The sequence below is a fragment of the Cygnus olor genome, chromosome 2 (assembly GCF_009769625.2).
Source record: "Cygnus olor isolate bCygOlo1 chromosome 2, bCygOlo1.pri.v2, whole genome shotgun sequence".
Taxonomy (NCBI): Eukaryota; Metazoa; Chordata; class Aves; order Anseriformes; family Anatidae; genus Cygnus; species Cygnus olor.
In genome coordinates this window covers 55,202,443-55,220,195 of record NC_049170.1, presented here as the reverse complement: position 1 = coordinate 55,220,195, position 17,753 = coordinate 55,202,443, and the positions used below count along the sequence as shown (strand labels likewise).

The 17,753-nt window shown below is 37.2% G+C and overlaps 1 long non-coding RNA gene across 2 annotated transcripts in view; it reads right to left on the bottom strand.

Annotated features, from left to right (window-relative positions):
* The window catches only part of LOC121066170, a 65,965-nt gene extending 62,211 nt beyond the window's left edge, over positions 1 to 3,754 (bottom strand). For both annotated transcript variants that reach the window (XR_005817555.1, XR_005817554.1), the window contains exons 1-2: positions 3,674 to 3,754; positions 2,820 to 2,937 (exon numbers count right to left, since the gene is read on the bottom strand). This is a non-coding gene — a long non-coding RNA (uncharacterized LOC121066170). The remainder of the gene's footprint in view (positions 1 to 2,819; positions 2,938 to 3,673) is intronic.
* Between the last annotated feature and the right edge of the window lie 13,999 nt (positions 3,755 to 17,753).

Below are 17,753 nucleotides of genomic sequence, written 5' to 3'. Positions count from 1 at the left end.
GCAAAAGATCTTGCTAATTTAGAAATTATGTTGCTCTTCTATTTAACTTCTGTAGCTGAGCTATGATTCAAAATGATGCATATGTAATGGTTTAAGAGTAGACTAGTAAACTCAAGAGAAAAGATTGACACCAAATCTGGTCTTATATTTAAATGACTATTTTACTGCATGTTAATGGTATGCAAAGGAATATGACTTTTAAATCTGCTATCCTAAATCAAAAGGAAGAAAAAGGAATGGTCTAGCTTATTGTAAGATATACTCTTAATTTAAACAAAAATGTTTTCAGTACAAACAATAGAAGAAACTTACAGGCAATATCTTTTGACTTTTCCTGCTCTTCATGAAAAGCAAATGTGAATGGCTATTATGTGACTGTGGTTCACATTGACATGAATATTTTTTCTCGCTCTCAGCTGGACACATGTTGAGAGTTGTTGCATTTTTTCTTACATTCGTACCAGTTAATTCTTCAGTGAATGCTGCTCATACGTCTACAACTTAATCAGGGAGTGTGATTCTCTGTGTAACTTAACTACAGTATTTCAGCCTTCTGCATCAACACACATTTTGTCAACAACACTTGATTAGGGTTTCTGGCTTCTACTTTCAGAAACCAAAATATGAATGAAAAAAACATAAATCAACATATCACTTTTTTTTTTTTTTTTCAATCATCAGTTTGTTCTGTTCTCGCAAAAAACAGCCATATGCTCAATTTCTTTACTTTCGGTGTGATAATTGCTCACAGTATTTTTCCCAGGTTACTTTCTCTGCATTACTTTCCAATAAAATTAAGTGCTCTGCCAGTCTGGTTACCTATACCTCAGTGACCTATTGATTTCTAATGTGCTGGTCCTGGCTTTGAGATTGTCAGATTGAGAAAAACAGCTACTGTTAAGATTTGTATTTTATGTTTCTAATGAATCATTTCAGGAGACAGGTGGTATTTATAGAAGAAGAAAATCAGGAGAGTCATAGGAAGAATGCGTGAAAGATTTTATATCTCCTCTGTACCTTTTGAAGTCGGTAACTCAGAGATATAGTGAAGTATTCCACTCCCATTGCACTCATTACTCAAATGAATTTGGTTAAATATACCTGTCCATGTTTCCACTTTTCCATTGCAAGTTCCTTTGTAATAACTTTTCAATTTAGCTGGGCATTTACTGTCTTCACGCAATTCAGACTGGTTTCCTGAGTGAGTCTTCACTACAACTTGTTACTCCAAATGGACAACTACATTCAGCATATTCCACTGAAAAAGAACTAGTTTTGTAATATCAGTACAGTGCTAATGATGATTTGCAGCATCTACCCAAAGTTGTCTTTGGTTTTGCAGAAGTAGATTGTCATGTTTCTGAAACAAGGCAAGAGCATTTTCTTATTCAGACATCACAGTTGGTCTTTTAATTCTAAAAAGCCCAAATAAACTGCTATTGTAAAAGGAAGAAACAAACCAAGAAACAAAACACAAGAAAACAATCTCAAAAGGTTAGATATAGAGATACACTGGAATACATACTGATGGGCAAAGATGAGAAGCAAGTAAAATTTGTTGAAAGCATTTTCTGAAACCAAACAAGAAGCAAAAACAAACAAACAAACAAACAAACAAAAACAGGAAAAACAAAACTCTAGCAATGAGTCTAATGAGCAAAACAAGACAAAGACAACATTATATAGCTCCCTTTCCCTGACAGTTCTATGGTTTTCAAACATCACTTGCAGCATTCTCTTCAGATAATTGATATATTAATTGTGTTCTCTTTTTGTTTGCATTTTTTTCTAGAAAAAACAGCTCAGATAATATCCATTTCTTCCCTTTGTGCTAGGAAGAGCCCTCCTGCAAAACAATAGCAAGTTTTACAGACATTGTGTTAAAACTAACTTTTGAGCATTTGTGATAATCTTAAATGATAAGAACAGTAAGAAAACTCATTGATAAGAAAAGGAAGGATTAATACTAAACAAAGCAATACCTAGCATGAATAATCTGAGTCATCCTTTCAAAAGTGTGTGTGGTAGAACAAAATAGATTAATCTGTTAGTAACGCATTGTGTTTACAGGACAACAGTGCTTAGGAGATATTGACACACAATTAATTCCCTGAGATATAATGAACACTGCAGCTGCATCATGTCTTAGGTAATTTCTGCAAAGCCATAGTGACATATTTCATAACTGAACACTGGTATTTAAACTAAAGAGGTGGGGCACAAAGCTAGGTGCAGATAGGTTGCATTTCATTAAAAAATCTAAGCTTTGTGTTTTGTAAAAGTCTATGAATGTCTGAATCTCTTTTTTCTCTTCCTCCTTGTATCTACTCATTTGGTATTCAGAAAGAAATTTTATGTAGTCTGAACAGTCCTGAAATAACATACATACCAATAAGTGTGCATGTAATGAAAAAAGGTCCAGATATGTCAATTGGTTAAATGCAATGTAAAAAATAATTTCACTTTCTAAAAAGTCACTTAGTCTTTCCTCATCCTTAACAGTCCAGGGAGGTTCATTATAAGGAGAATAACAGGGACTAGAAAAGAAAAATATAAATAAACAGCTTCCACTTAACTTTCTGTACAGGCATCTCATGAACATTTATTTGTCATCACCATTCCTTACCTACTACAAGATAATTGGACCTTTATCTTAAAGACAGTTCAGAAAAAGCACTAAGTTAATTCATCTTATCCACAGCTACAACTCCCTGTTTAATCATCATTTCTATAGCACTACAATAAATCTTTGTTTGTTGGAAACTAAGACAGACAGGATAGATTTACTTTTGTTTTATGTACCACCTACTTCTACAAACCTTGGGTTTGCTCTGCCTTGGACTCCATCTTGTTACATACTCTTAACTTCATTCCTGGCAATCCACTATGCTTCTTTATCTTTCTTCGTAAAATTATTTTCCTTTAGTTATTTATCATCTGTTCACATTTAAATAAAATTAGAAATTTTGTTTTATTAAGACACACAGTAAAAATAAGGCTGACATGTTTGATATGATTCATCAAGTTTATTCTTATTTCACCATTAGCTGTCCTTGAATGCCTATTTCTAGATTTACTGCTGAGTCCCTGTATAGTATAGACATGATTTTGAAAAAAGGCCTGTTAGGCATCTTATTCAATTTTCATCAGAATATGGGTGTTGAAAGTATTACAAACTTTCCTTTCAGTCTGCTGACTTGACACACACACACAAAAAAAAGACAGATTGTTTTAAAGAAAATCAATAGTTTGTACTTGTTTTTTTTGTCCTATTTTGTTTTTGTTTCTTTGTTTTGAAAAGATAAGCAAGCACTGCTTAATATTTCTATACTTCTACTTCAAAAAATGCTAGTTAATTACCTTATTCAGAGACATTAGATGTCGACATCTAGTTTTTGTTTTGTTTTGTTTTGTTTTGTTTTTTCCACTTCGGAAAATATTTCCTATTATCAATCAGTCAAGTGTTAATTCTAAAAACATCACTCTAAAGTGTTGATTGGCCCAAACATCTTATTCAATTAAAAACTGAAAAGATCATGAATGCCACATTGTAGGAAGGCATCTTGAAGTAGTGCTATGAATCAAGTGACCTTTGCTAGGAATCAAGTGACCATCCATCTATTGTCCACGTTGAAGCAATGACTATGGCAACACAATGACACAAATCTCTCACCAAAGATAAGCTGTCTTTGAATCATTTCACCAGTCTCTTCAGTATGCATGTAAATGATTTTCCTCATTGTTTGTCCCTATCTTCTTGTTTCCCGTTTGTAGGAGGAATAAACCACATTGTTTAATATGGAAAGAATAAAGTGAACTCCTGCTTTCAGTTGTTAATATACCTATGCCATTCTGTTTTCTTGCCATATACCGATGTATTACTCCTCTTTTTTCCTTAAAGCTCCTGTGCCTAAAAGCAGCTTTCAGTATTTGAGGACATGCACCACCAGTAATTTGGCCAAGTGGGAACAAATTTCCCCCACTTTGTTTGTGAAGTTGAAGCTTTGAAGGTGAGTGGGGGCTACAAGTAAAGGTTCATTAGGCAACATTGTGGGTATCAGAAGCAGTGGTTCTAGGGGCAGCTTTCGGGCGGCAGGTATGTAACTGGAGCAAAGTAACTACCTGTTACATCTATTTTGAGGTGTATGGTTAGAGAGAAAAGTGTAAAGTCTGTGTTACAATTTATGCCACTCCCTTACACGGTTAAAGTATTAAAGGCACCAGGCCACATTTGAAATCTGTAGCCAAGTACAGTGTCAGTCAGAGCTTGAGTAGAAGCCAGGAACAGCTGCGTATTTTGGACTTTGGTGAAAGCTCTGAAGCCAATGCACCTATCCTGCCACACAACAGAACCATAAAGGGAAAAAAAAACCTCTATCCATATGTGAGTTAAAATATTGAAATGGAACATTTAATGAACTTGCATCAACCATTAAAACTGAGAATTTACATGATGTGTCAGCCTGATTTAATAATTTGCTTGTTGACCAATGTATTTAAATTTTCAGCTCAACTCCAAATCCCTTGAGGTTGATGCAAAGGCTACTTTGTATTTGGCTTTAATCAGGACTTAAGTAACAACATAATAATTGGACAGGAATATCTACAATTAAACTAAGTGATAAGTTACTTTATTAATTATTTTTCTTGTCCCCTCACGCTCCCCCCCCCCCCCCCCCCCCATGCGCTGAACTACTTTAAAATGTACTTACTGAAGTTTATTTTATGGATATAAAAGTTTCTTTGTTGTTGCATATCTAAAGAAAGATTAAGTAATTTTTAACAAAACATTCTTTTATTAGTTTGTGAATTAATAATTATGAGCCAGTAACACAAGTAATGGTTCTCTAATTTGGTTGCCTTCAAATAAACAAACAAACATTTCCCAGCTGTATATGAAGAATAATGTAAAGATGAATACAGCACTTGGAACATTAGATTCAGCTCTTCTGACTTCTTACTATAATAGTACTAGAACTATAGTTCTTCTTACTATGAATATATATACCATATTACAGACTCAAAACCACAAAAAGAAGTTGCCGTCTCAGAGAAATTATGATCTAGTTAGGATCTTAAAAGTTTTGACTGCTAAGATTTTAAAAATATCTGTGCTCTGTTACTATTTTAAGATAAATGTAAATTCATCTCCATTTGCATTCATGCTTACTTAAGAAGAGCAATGGATGTTTCTTTTGTTTGGGGTTTCATAGTATGTGGACTTAAATACTACAGTAGCACTTTAAGAATGTGTGAAGTTAGAAAGGAGTGCAGATCATATGAGAAAAAAAAAAAAAAAAGAGCATTTAAACTTCAGTAATAGTCTTCCAGATAAAGAAGAAGAAGAAATTTGATAAAGGAAAAGGTACAAGAATTAATCATCTGTATTTGATAGAACCCATGTGAGAAAGAGACTGTACATTTAAGAAAATACATATATGATGAAGGGTAACTCTCTACATAAAGAGACCAGAATGGGCAGAGTTAAGGACATTCTAAGCCTATACAAAAGGACTACAAGTCAACACAAGTAACAGGAAGGCTGTACAAAGATTTGAAAACAAAGATGAAGAAATTGAGTAGGATGTCAGAAAAGAGCAAAACCCATTGAAATCACTTTAGTAGAGAACTGACACATTTGAAAACGGTTGTCATGCAAGTGTTGCTGATTCAGCCTTTCCCAAGTCTCAGTCTTAAGGATATTACTATAGACACGTTTAATTCACTAAAATAAGTAGTCATATTGCTGACACTGTTTTAGTTAACTGTTACTTTATCTATTACTAAACTACTATTTAGTAATAAAGAAAATGTTCTCAAATGCATATTCCAAAAAAATAACCCAGTCTGAAGTCTTGAATTGTGTTCTTGCAGCTTTCTGCCTACATAATTTATACCAGGTCCATAAGTAATTGGATGAGAAAGGCTCACACCCTGGAATCCTCAGGTCAACTGAGCAACATCAGTGAGTGTTTGTACAAGGTCCTCAGAAGAACAATGGCTAGGAGTGGAGCAAAGCAGCCATCGTGCTTAGTCAATCCGCAGAACATTCTACTTTGGACAGGTTTATTAAAACACTGTCTACTGAGACTAAGACACAATCTACTGAGAACTAGAAGACCTTCTGAATGACCACACTTTGGCCTTTTTATGTAAGATTTATTGTGTAAGATTAAACCCTGTTAAACTACCTACAGAGAGGAACAGTAGATGTATCATGTACATCAAAAAAGAGACTAAGAAAGAAATGTAAAATGGAGAGGGGAACTTAGTGTTAAAAACACACCAAAGTACAAAAGCATAAAAGACAGTTAAATCCTTTTATGTGGAAATTCTAGTTTGATACAGAAGCCAAAATCAAGTCTAGTCAAACAATCAATCTCATTTTAGAGAGGTGTTTTTTTTTTTCTTTTTTTTCTTTAATCCGCAAAGAATTTAAAGCCTCAAGTTTTACCAGCATCCAAATGAGAGAGACAGATCTTGTCAATGTGGAAAAATATTAGAGATGGATGAAATAGTTAAGATAACATAAGGGTCAGCCCAAACCTTCACTGCAAAAACAGCTGGAGATTTTATGATATTTGAATACATTTAGTTAATTCCATTTTTTCTTCACTTTCATGCATATCTGCACTAATTTCTTACCCTGCGGCCGTAATAGAGAGGGAAAAAATACTATGACTAAGACAACATTAATAATATTTCCAGTAGGAATGGAAGAAGACCATATGAGCATTTTTATAAGTTTTTTTTTTTTTTTTCCTCATGGAATTTCCAGTACTGATATTTTAAAGCAATGGCTAGTTTAGCTAATTTGAAAATAAAGTCTAATGAAACATTCAGTCTTTTGGAAGGATGAATTTACCCTCCTCAACCTTCCTTTTTAGCTTTTATTGCCTTTTAAGCTTTTTAGCTTTACAGCAGATGAATAACCAACAGGAAAAAAGGAGGGAAGGGAGAGAGAGAGAGAGAGAGGGAGAAAGCGAGGGAGAGGGAGGGGGGAGAGGGGGAGAGGGAGGGGGGGCGGGGGGGCGGGGGAGAGGGAGAGGGAGAGGGAGAGGGAGAGGGAGAGGGAGAGGGAAGGGAAGGGAAGGGAAGGGAAGGGGAGGGAAGGGAAGGGAAGGGAAGGGAAGGGAAGGGAAGGGAAGGGAAGGGAAGGGAAGGGAAGGGAAGGGAAGGGAAGGGAAGGGAAGGGAAGGGAAGGGAAGGGAAGGGAAGGGAAGGGAAGGGAAGGGAAGGGAAGGGAAGGGAGAGAGTGAAAGAAAGCGAAAGAGTGAAGGAAAGAAAGAAAGAGAGAAGGAGAAGGAGAAGGAGAAGGAGAAGGAGAAGGAGAAGGAGAAGGAGTAGGAGAAGGAGACGGAGACGTAGACGGAGACTGAGAACTAAAGAAGGAAAGAGAAGGAAGGAAGGAAGAAAGAGAGAGAGAGAGAAAGAGAGAAAGGAAGAAAGAGAGAGAAAGAGAGAGAGAGGGAGAAGGAGAAAGAGAGAGAGAGAGAGAGAGAGAGAGAGAGAAAGAAAGAAAGAAAGAAAGAAAGAAAGAAAGAAAGAAAGAAAGAAAGAAAGAAAGAAAGAAAGAAAGAAAAGAGCAAATTGCAAATTTCACATTCCTTTGTTTTGGCCAGGACATTCCTTGGAAACATAAGTGAGGAAACTTTGGAATTTCTGTGATTTTGGCATGTATAGTAATACACTTTGGGTGCATTATAAAGGACAGTTAAAGGTGTGCACTTTGCTGAGGTCAATTTTCTCTGTTTAGATATTCAAACTCCAATGTGATTTTTCATAGATTACTCTGAATTAAAAGTCAAATAGAAGCAGCTATAGACATTGAATTATACTCCTGTTTATACCCCTATCAGAGAGAAGTGGCAATGCACATCATACAAGACATATAGTTCATGGGACAGAAGATAGTTTTGTGACTAAGACACGGGGTTAAGTGCTAGGAGCCTTGGGTACAATTCCCAGCTCTGCCACAAATGTCCTTGTGATCTTGAGCAAGCCACTTAACTTCTCTGAGCTTCATCTTTAAATAATGTTTCTTTTTCTCACAGGGTTGTTTTCATGTCAAATAAATTTTTAGCTGTCAGGCATTTTGCCATTCCTTGTACAGAAGTCACTATAAAATACAGTTTATTCCATTTGTGCTGGGATGAAGAGGATGAAAAGAACAGGAAATTCTGTGAAAGTGATTAAAAAAAACAACAAAGAAACCACTCCCAAAAATGGTACCAGCAGCTAGTCTCCTACCCTTTGACCTGTTGTTTCCCTTCACCCGTTTCACTTACCTTTAGCAAAGGCTGTCAAAGAATCTTTAGTCTCCAGAGAAATACAGAAGCAATTGCTGTCTTTCAGAACTTCTGCCCTATCACACGTTCCTTGATGAATATTATGTTTCATCACTTTTTCCTTTGGCTGTGGTCCGGTGTTAGGCCACTGAATTCTACACCACCACCTTCAGCTTCTCCCAAACCATACCCGCACCTTTTCATGAGGAGCACTGTCAGAGAAGCCAGCTACCCAGGTGCAGACCTGACACATGCAAATTGGGAAAATCCTGAGCCATGATTGCTGAGGAAGTTTTGGTGTCATGAAGCCATCACCTTGCACACATATAAGATTCCTGCAAATCAGCATCTGTTACGCCTGTGCCTTACCTACAGCACCATGCAGTCTCTCCTTGCACAGCAGGCAAAGAACACTCATCTAGCAGGTGAGTTGTGTGTATCTTGCTGCAGTAGAGAGGCCATGATACTGAACTGCAAGAAATGCTGACTCACTGCTCAAAGGAGTTTCACTGGGAGGCACACTTCCTTGTCACACAAACTTCAGACCCTCCTTGTAATGTCACTGCAGCCAAAATGCCTCCAATCTTTGGTATGCATGACCAAAATGTCAGAAACCTTATCCTCCATGAGGCGGTGAGGCAAGTGAAAGTTGAATCAGCAGGTCAGATGATGTCTGTTTGGATTGGTTTGTGTGGGTTTGCGTTGTGCTTATCAGTGTCAGAAACAGGTATCCAAAGCACGGTTATTTTTAAGTGGAACAGTCACCATCTAAAGCTCAAGTACAGTTTACTTGGAAGCCCAAGATTTACAGAACACAAAATTTGAGCCAACTCCTCACCTTGTAGGGTAGACACAACTTCATTATATTGACATAGAAATTATTTTCAATTTCAATGGAAGGGTAAAGACAAAAGCATAACCACTCTTAGATAAGACATCTCACAAATTAAAACAAAACAAAACATAACAAAAAGAGAGAGAGAGAGAAAGAAAGAAAAAATAGAGGAAATGAGAGGAAAAAACTTACTTTGAAAGATAAGCCTTCTTTAGATAATACTTCATACGTGATTGAAGCAAAGCTCTTGGACTTCCTACAAACAGAGATTCACAGTTTACCCCTGTAATGTGACAATGAACACTCATACCCTTTAATTCTTGCAGTTTAGAAAGATGACATTGAGCACTTACGCTGTAACATGAATGTAAATCACAGCAGGTAGTATACCGTATAATCATTTTAGGGAGGTTGTGTTAGGGAAATGATACAAGTACTGAAGGGAAAGCCTGATAAAAGTTTAGACCAAAAAGCCTTAGAACATGTGATGGTACATTACAGATCAGTATTTTCTTCATCATTTCTCTAGTTTGTGTTAGGAGACAAGTAGTATCTTTTTATAAAGATATGATTTCTAGTCATCACAGAATCACAAAATTGTAGTGAAGGTACCTCAAGAGATCATCGGGTCCAACCCCCTGCCAAAGCAGGTTCCCTAGAGAGGGTTGCCCAGGTAGGTGTTCAGACGGGCCTTGAATATCTCCAGAGAAGGAGACTCCACAACCTCCCTGGGCAGCCTGTTCCAGTACTCCATCACCCTCACCGTGAAGAAGTTCTTTCGCATGTTGGTGCAGAACTTCCTGTGATCCATTTTGTGGACATTGCCCCTTATCCTGTCCCCACAAACCACTGAAAAGAGGTTGGCCAATTCTCTCTGTCTCCCACACTTAAGATATTTGTAAACATTAATAAGATAATATTAATAGTAATTATAATAAGATAATAATTAATAGTCATGTCATTCCCTTAGTTACTTCCACTGTATAGAGTTGACACCTCATTTGTTATGAATCTCCCCAAAACTGTTTTTGTTATGTCTTTTTATGGTAAAATAAAGTACTGTTTGCTATAAGAAATAGCTACACATGTAGATACTTCTAAACTCTTAGAAAAACTAAGATTTTTTAGATTTTTATTTTTTTCAGGTCACTTCTTTTTGGCTAAACAAAGGAGACTGAACTTCTTTATCACTGTAAAACATATTCTCCAGATCCTGGATTCATTCTTGTTTTTTCTGAAATATTTCCATTTTTTTTTTTTCTGCATGTGAAGAAAGATTTTCTTAGAGCATTCTGCACTGGTGGTGCTGTCTCCTGTTTCCTTAACTGTTAAGTGCAAAGCTTCTTTTTAAAGCAATTACATTCCCGAGTATGAGAAATACTACAAGATGATTACCTTAGCTAGTCACTGTGATTTGTGTGCATTGCTACTTCTTAATAATAGTTTAATAAGCTTTAGTCTCTGGGAAGCATATTTAGCGAATCAATTTTTGTCAATGTGGATTTATTAATGTGAAAATTAAAGACAATGAAATCATAAAAATATAGTAATATATACCAGAGCAATATATAGCATAACATAAATGTTGTATGGTATCTGATTATTGTCAGGAAATAAACTCTCCCATTTATTTTAGCTTCTGAACTGCTTAATTATAGGTAATTTATTTTGGCTTAAAAATTCATATGAAGACTCGTTATTGATTTTATATTCGCAGGACTAGACAGAAGTTCAGAGAAGAACAATCATCATTTTAATCTCATGGTAACCAATCCAAAAAGGCCATCTGGAGACATTTTCCTTAGTGTTGTTAATCAGATAATTAGAAATGAATTTTCTAAACTTGCCTTCCTGGTTACAGACACAAAATACACACACAAAGGCCCCCCTGCATGCTAAAAGATATTTACATTTACAACACATGTATTTAAGCATGGAAAATGGTATAAAAATCAAACTAAATACAAGATAAGGAAAGGACTGTGCTAGACAGGAAAGGACTGAAAAAGAGAGAGGCTGGGTGGATAGCATGCAATTCTTTTCTTTCCTGCCTTATACTTCCACCTCTTTTATCTCAAATGAAGAAAGTTATACAGGTGGTGTCAGATTGCCAGACTTGTAAAATGAAATTAGTGAACAAGCCTGCATTACTGAGCAGCAGTTCCATTTATTGTCACACTGCAATCAGTGCAGCCACCTCAAATGACACCTCGTGTCAGCTGTGAAAGCTCTGTGCTGTTAATACTTGTTTATAAGGACCTAAACAAGGAAGGAGTTGACATAATTGTACTGCCAATAGTAAATACTGATATGCTTTAAATCAGAGTATTTTCATTTGTGTGAGTTGCTGATCTGACAGCATTACAAGAAGCAGCTGTCCAGGTACTGTACAGAATAAGGTTGTCTTCTTAGCATATAATCAGTTCTGAACCCCAAATCTAGACAGATACTCAGAACTGCTACACAGGAAACCTGTATTGTGCTCAGCAGCAGGAAATTTCAAGGTAAGTAGGACCTTTGTGGAAAAAGAGGACAGATATATGCATTTTCAGTAGCAAGCTGTATTTCAGCCACAAATTACCTTCATAGGAAGGAAGGGAAAAAGGGCTATGCCATGACTTCAGATCCTATAGATCTGCCAGTGGGCTGATCCAATCTTTGGTTTGTTGGTGAAGGATATTTGGGCAAGTTTCTTTTGTTTCTTTGGGCTCTATCCTAATGTTTGCCAGCTACTCTCAATTATGTGTTCCATCCAAAGTCCAATAGATTTCTGTCCTGTCAGCCTTTTCATTTCTGCCATGAGACATGCTAAAAACTACTGAGTCATTATATCAACATATGGTTCTTCAAATGAAATGACTTACACTCTAAACCTGCCCAACTCACTTGTGTTTTCCTTTTGAAAACCAAAGAAAATATTTGAATGACTTATTTACCTTGCTTGAGATAGAAAGAAACTTATTGAAACACAAATAAGATATTACCTGTAAATGCTTTACTATAGAAATCTCAACTTTGTTTCCTTGTTCTGTAATTTCTGACAGCTTAAAACATTCAATTAAAAACACATTAAAGCTACTATATATATAATTTCAAGTAAGAAGATAAGGTTATCAATAGCAATTTTTCAGAGTTTCAACAATCAACATTGGAGAGAGACATAAATATTCACACTTTCTATTGCAGTTTCCAAAGAAAGTTGCAGACAGTAAAGTTTTAATGAACACAAAAGGCTCAAAAACAAAAGTATTTTTAATATATACTGACTATACATATATATTTCCTCTTTCATCGCATAATTCTTAAAAGGCGGGAAGTTACTTCAGGCTAAGCAACATCGGGATCTGAACACCATTTAGTAACATGGTCCCATTCCAAACGACAGGATACATATTTTCAGAAACAAATACATCAAATGTGTATCCTCCCTCATTTGACTTGCACAGAAAATTACTTCACTGATTTTAAAATCATCAAGTTTACTGGTGTAGCAAGGTATACACAGCGAGAGAGCACTGATACATTATCTTACTCAATATGCAAACAAAACTGTAAATCAGGAAGTGACCTCTTAGGACTATTCAACTACACAAAAGTATTGTAATATAGATACAAGTGTAAACACAAAAAATAAAAGAAACTGAATGCACATTCTCATTGATAATGGTCCTAGACAAGTGTTGTATGTTATTATTATTATTACTATTTTTTTTTTAATTTTATTTTACAGAATAAGAAATACTGGTATTTTAAATTCAGGAGGAAGTTAATCCTGTCAATATAAATATTCAGAAAATCCAAGCACTCTATAAAGAGTCTAAAATAATGCCTGGTGAGTTTACTTTTCATTTGTTTGAATGCTAGAGTTGGAAGAAAATAAGATAGAATAATGACACTCCAGATTACAGATGAGGATCGTTCCCCTTTAAAAAATACATAACTACATGGAAGCGGAATGAGTGTGTTAAATTAGAAAATCTACAAAAGAGTCTTAAGACTATCTGTGGTGACACAACAGGAGCACTGTTTTCCAGCAAGGAAGTGGGGGAAGCAGCCTGCATGCAGAGCTATGCAGACAGGCCAAAGCAGTTAACCATAGTTTTAAATTCAATAATATACTGAGATCGAAAAAGAAAAAAAAAAGTAAAAAAAAAAAAAAGTGGGGGGGTGGGGGAATGAAAAACAGCCTGGAGAAAAAGTATGTAAAAATCAGATCTTCAGCTGCTATGAATCTGCCAGATCGGTGAAGTCAGTAAAGATCTTCCAGCTTTCACCAGCTGAGGATGTGACCCGTAATGAACTGACTAGAATCCAGGTGTTCCAGTGACTTAATTTGCAGGTGAAAATTTTAAGAATGACAAGAGTGGTAAAGAAATAAATTCCCCTTCTTTCACTTCTTTGCTGTTCGTGAAACATTCTGACTGGCATATGATTTAAAGCATTTTTAAAGATCTCTAATGGCTTTGCATTTCTCTGAAAGAGAGATTAAAATAAAACTGTAATATAAACCCCTCAGGTTGTATGACATCTCATATGTATTAAATACACATTGTGCTTATGACATTGGCAGAATATAAAGATTTCTTTACAGAATTTTTTAGTTGACCACTCAAGTTTGGGGGATTTCTGTTCATAATACCTGTCTTCTTCTAATGTAATTAGGATTATGCAGGAAAAAATAATCTGGCCTAAAACACAGTCAATGGTAACTTCACCATGGATTTAAATAACCGTGGGTCAAACTCTGATAGTTATTTTTCAGGGAACCAGACTAGATACTGTGAAAAAGCAGAGTCTTCACTGATCAAAATAAATACAGGACTGAATCATTTTGTGCTTGTTTGTTTTGTTTGTACAATACTTTGTACAATCCCCAGTAAAAAAATGAGGCTACCCAATATTGTACTGAAATTTTCCCTGTCTTTGATTCTCCCCTCTCATCATATTATATATTGTGTGTGAGTTTTAAGTCCCTTGTTCCACTTCTTTTCATCCCCCTTTTCAATGAATTTCCAGAATTATTTATTCAGTAGATACTGAAGTGTGTCTTTGGACCTTGTCAGTGTGACATACTAACCTCATCAGAGTCTGAGAGAGATTAGATTTTTACAGTCCTGTTGATTTACAGCTCTGTTTTATGATATAGGATGGCTAGATTGCCTCAGAAAGAGACCTCCCATATTTGGTGATTTATTCAGCAAGCCTAGTTTTGCATATTTAAGTAGTCCAGGATGAGAATGAGACTATGCAGTTTCTTAATGTTAAGCAGCATTAAGTTCTGAGTTGCAAGAACCAACCTACTAAACTCAAAAACAGTAAAAACCTTCTTGCATCTAAGGGAGAACAACTAAAGATATTAGAATTGTAACTACTCTGTGCTTCGTTTTTGTCAAAGATGCTATCACAGAAAACTCATACCTACTATGGCTACAGAAGCATTGCTTTCTGCAGACATATCAGTGAAAAATGCTGTGGAAAGCATGCTTATATACATCTAAGTCAATAAGATAGAAACTGAGGCACACCCGGGTAAAACTTCTGTCCCAGAACACTCATTACTTGATTGTTATTTTTTTTTTCAAATTCTCAGTCAAAATTTATTGAAGGAATCATGTGTCAAACAAGATAGAAACCTGTATGTCAAGCAGGATAGAATCCTGTCCTTATATGATGCTGCAAGGATGTTTTTATCCATACATACTCCAGTACCTTGCACATTGAAATATTCAGCACTAACTGACAAATTTTGAAGCTGTTTCACTTGGCCACCTTGTTATTTTTTTTTTGGTCTTTGTTAAAGATAAAGCAAAACTTTCTGTTTCTGTTACCCTCAAAAGATACAGAAACAAAAACAAACACAAACAACAAAACAAAACAACAACGACAAATTTAGCTCAGAAGTCTTTTAAAAAAATTTACAGGCCTTCTAATGATTTCTGTCCAGTAAAACAGATAAGACAAAAAGAAAGTCCATAAAACAACAAGGGAGAGAGGGGCAGTGTAATTTAGGGAAGGACTTTGGTTGGTTACCACTTTTAAAGAAGTTCCGGGACTTAAATAACCTTTAAGTAGTTTTTTAACTGCTGGGGCATTTTAGCACTTTGCAGGATTAGGTCTCTAAACTTTTATTTTATGTACACTAATCGTCAATACTGCGTCCAGTCCTGTCTAACATCTTTGTTAATGACCTGGATAAGGAGGCAGAGGGTAACCTCAGCAAATTTGACCTGGACAAGCTGGAGAAATGGACTGACAGGAACCTCATGAAGTTCAACAAGGAGAAGTGCAAAGTCTTGTACCTGGGAAGGAACAACCCCAGGCACCAGGACATGGTGGAGGTCACCCAGCTGGAAAGCAGCCTGACAGAAAGGACCTGGGGGTCTTGGTGGACACCAAGTTGTACACAAGTCAGCAACATCCCCTTGCTACAAAGAACGATAAAGGTATCCTGGGCTGCATTAGGAGGAGTATTTCCATCAGGTTGAAGGAGGTGATCCTTCTCTTCTGCTCACCTGTGATGAGGCTACACCTGGATTACCATGTCCTATTCTGGGCTCCCCAGTACAAGAGAGACATGTACATTCTGGAGAGAGTTCCAATGAAAGGCTAAAATGGTGATGAAGGGACTGGATCACCTCTCCAATGAGGAAAGGCTGAGAAAGCTGGGAGTGTTTAGTCTAGAGAAAACAATGGTGAGAGGAGAACTCATTGCTCTTTATAACTACCTGAAAGGAGGTTGCAGAGAAGAGGATGTTGGTCTCTTTTCTCAAGTGATAATTGATAGAATGAGAGTAAATGGTCTCAAGTTCCACCACAGGAGGTTTAGACTGGATATAAAGAAGAGTTTATTCGTGGAAGGGGTGGTTAAGCATTGGGACAGGCTTCCCAGGGATGTGGTGGAGTCACTATCCCTGGTACTTAAGAGATGTAGGGGCATGGTTTTGCAGTGGACTAGTAGTGTTAAGTGGATGGACGGACTTAATGATTTAAAGGTCTTTTCTAACCTAAATGATGACATGATTCTATGATTAGGAAACACTTTTTCACTGTGAGGGTGACCAAGCACTGTCAAGTTGCCCAGGGATGTTGTGGGGTCTCCCTCCTTGGAGATATTCAAAAGCTCTCTAGACATGGTCCTGGGCAATTGATTCTAGGTGATCCTTCTAAAGAATACAATAAATTGCTAAAGCAATATTTGTTGGACCAGATGACCTCCACAGGTCCTTTCCAACCTCAACCATTCTGTGATTCTGTGATCCCATGATTTTAAAATTGCTTAGTCACCTACTGGACTATGCCTGACAATCTTACTGTCCTATTTATAGGCTAACAGAAATTTTGCTTCCAGCATTCATTGGATCTCTAAGGAACTGTGTTTCTTGTTGTCATCAGAATTGCATAAACTCCAACTATAATACCCTTTAACATGTGTTCTTGAGGCTAAGAGGATACATACTGGCATATGCTTTTTATTTGCTAAGGATCTCCATTTACAGTGGATTTTAAGAAACTATTGTTAATACTCTATTGTGAGATATTTAAATACAAGAATCACAAAATCACAGAATGTCAGAATAGCTGAGGTAGGTAAGGAGCTCTGGAGATCACCTAGTCCAACTCCCCTGCCAAGCAGGGTCACCTAAAGCACATTGCACAGGATCACATCCATGTATGGTTTGCGCATTTCCAGAGAAGGAGACTTGACAGCCTCATTGGACAACCTGTTCCAGTGCTCTGTCACCCTTACAGTAAACAAATGTTTTCTCATCACAGAATCATCATAGAATCATTAAGGTTGGAAAAGACATTCAAGATCATCTGGTCCAACCATCACCCTACTACCAATGTAACCTGTTAAACCATGTCCCTAAGCAACACATCCAACCTTTCTTTAAACACCCCCAGGGACGGTGACTCCATCACCTCCCTGGGCAACCTGTTCCAATGCCAGACTACTCTTTCCGAGAAGACGTCTCCCAGTTTCCAACCTAAATCTCCCCTGGCGCAACTTGAGGCCATTCCCTCTAGTCCTATCACTAGTTATTGGCGAGAAGAGGTCAACCCTCAGCTCTCCACGACTTCTCCTCAGGTAATTGTGGACAGCAATAAGGTCTCCCCTGAGACTTCTTTTTGCCAGACTAAACGACCCCAGTTCCCTCAGCCACTCCTCATAGCTCCTGTGTTCCATACACTTCACCAGCTTTGAGCTCTTCTCTGGACATGCTCCAGGGCCTCGATGTCTTTCTTGTGGTGAGGGGCCTAAAACTGAACACAGTACTCGAGGTGTGGCCTCACCAGAGCAGAGTACAGGGGGATGATCCCTGGTCCTGCTAGCTACACTATTCCTGATACAAGCCAGGATGCCATTGGCCTTCTTGGCCACCTGGGCACACTGCTGGCTCGTGTTCAGGTGAGCATCAACCAATACCCTCAGATCCTTTTCCTCTGCACAGCTTTTGAGCCACTCTGCCTCAAGCCTGTAGCGCTGCATGGGGTTGTTTTGGCCAAGGTGCAGGACCTAGCACTTAGCCATGTTGAACCTCATCCCATTGGCCTCTGCCCATTGACCCATCCTGTCCAGGTCCCTCTGCAGGGCCTTCCTACCCTCTGGCAGGTCGACACTTCCCCCC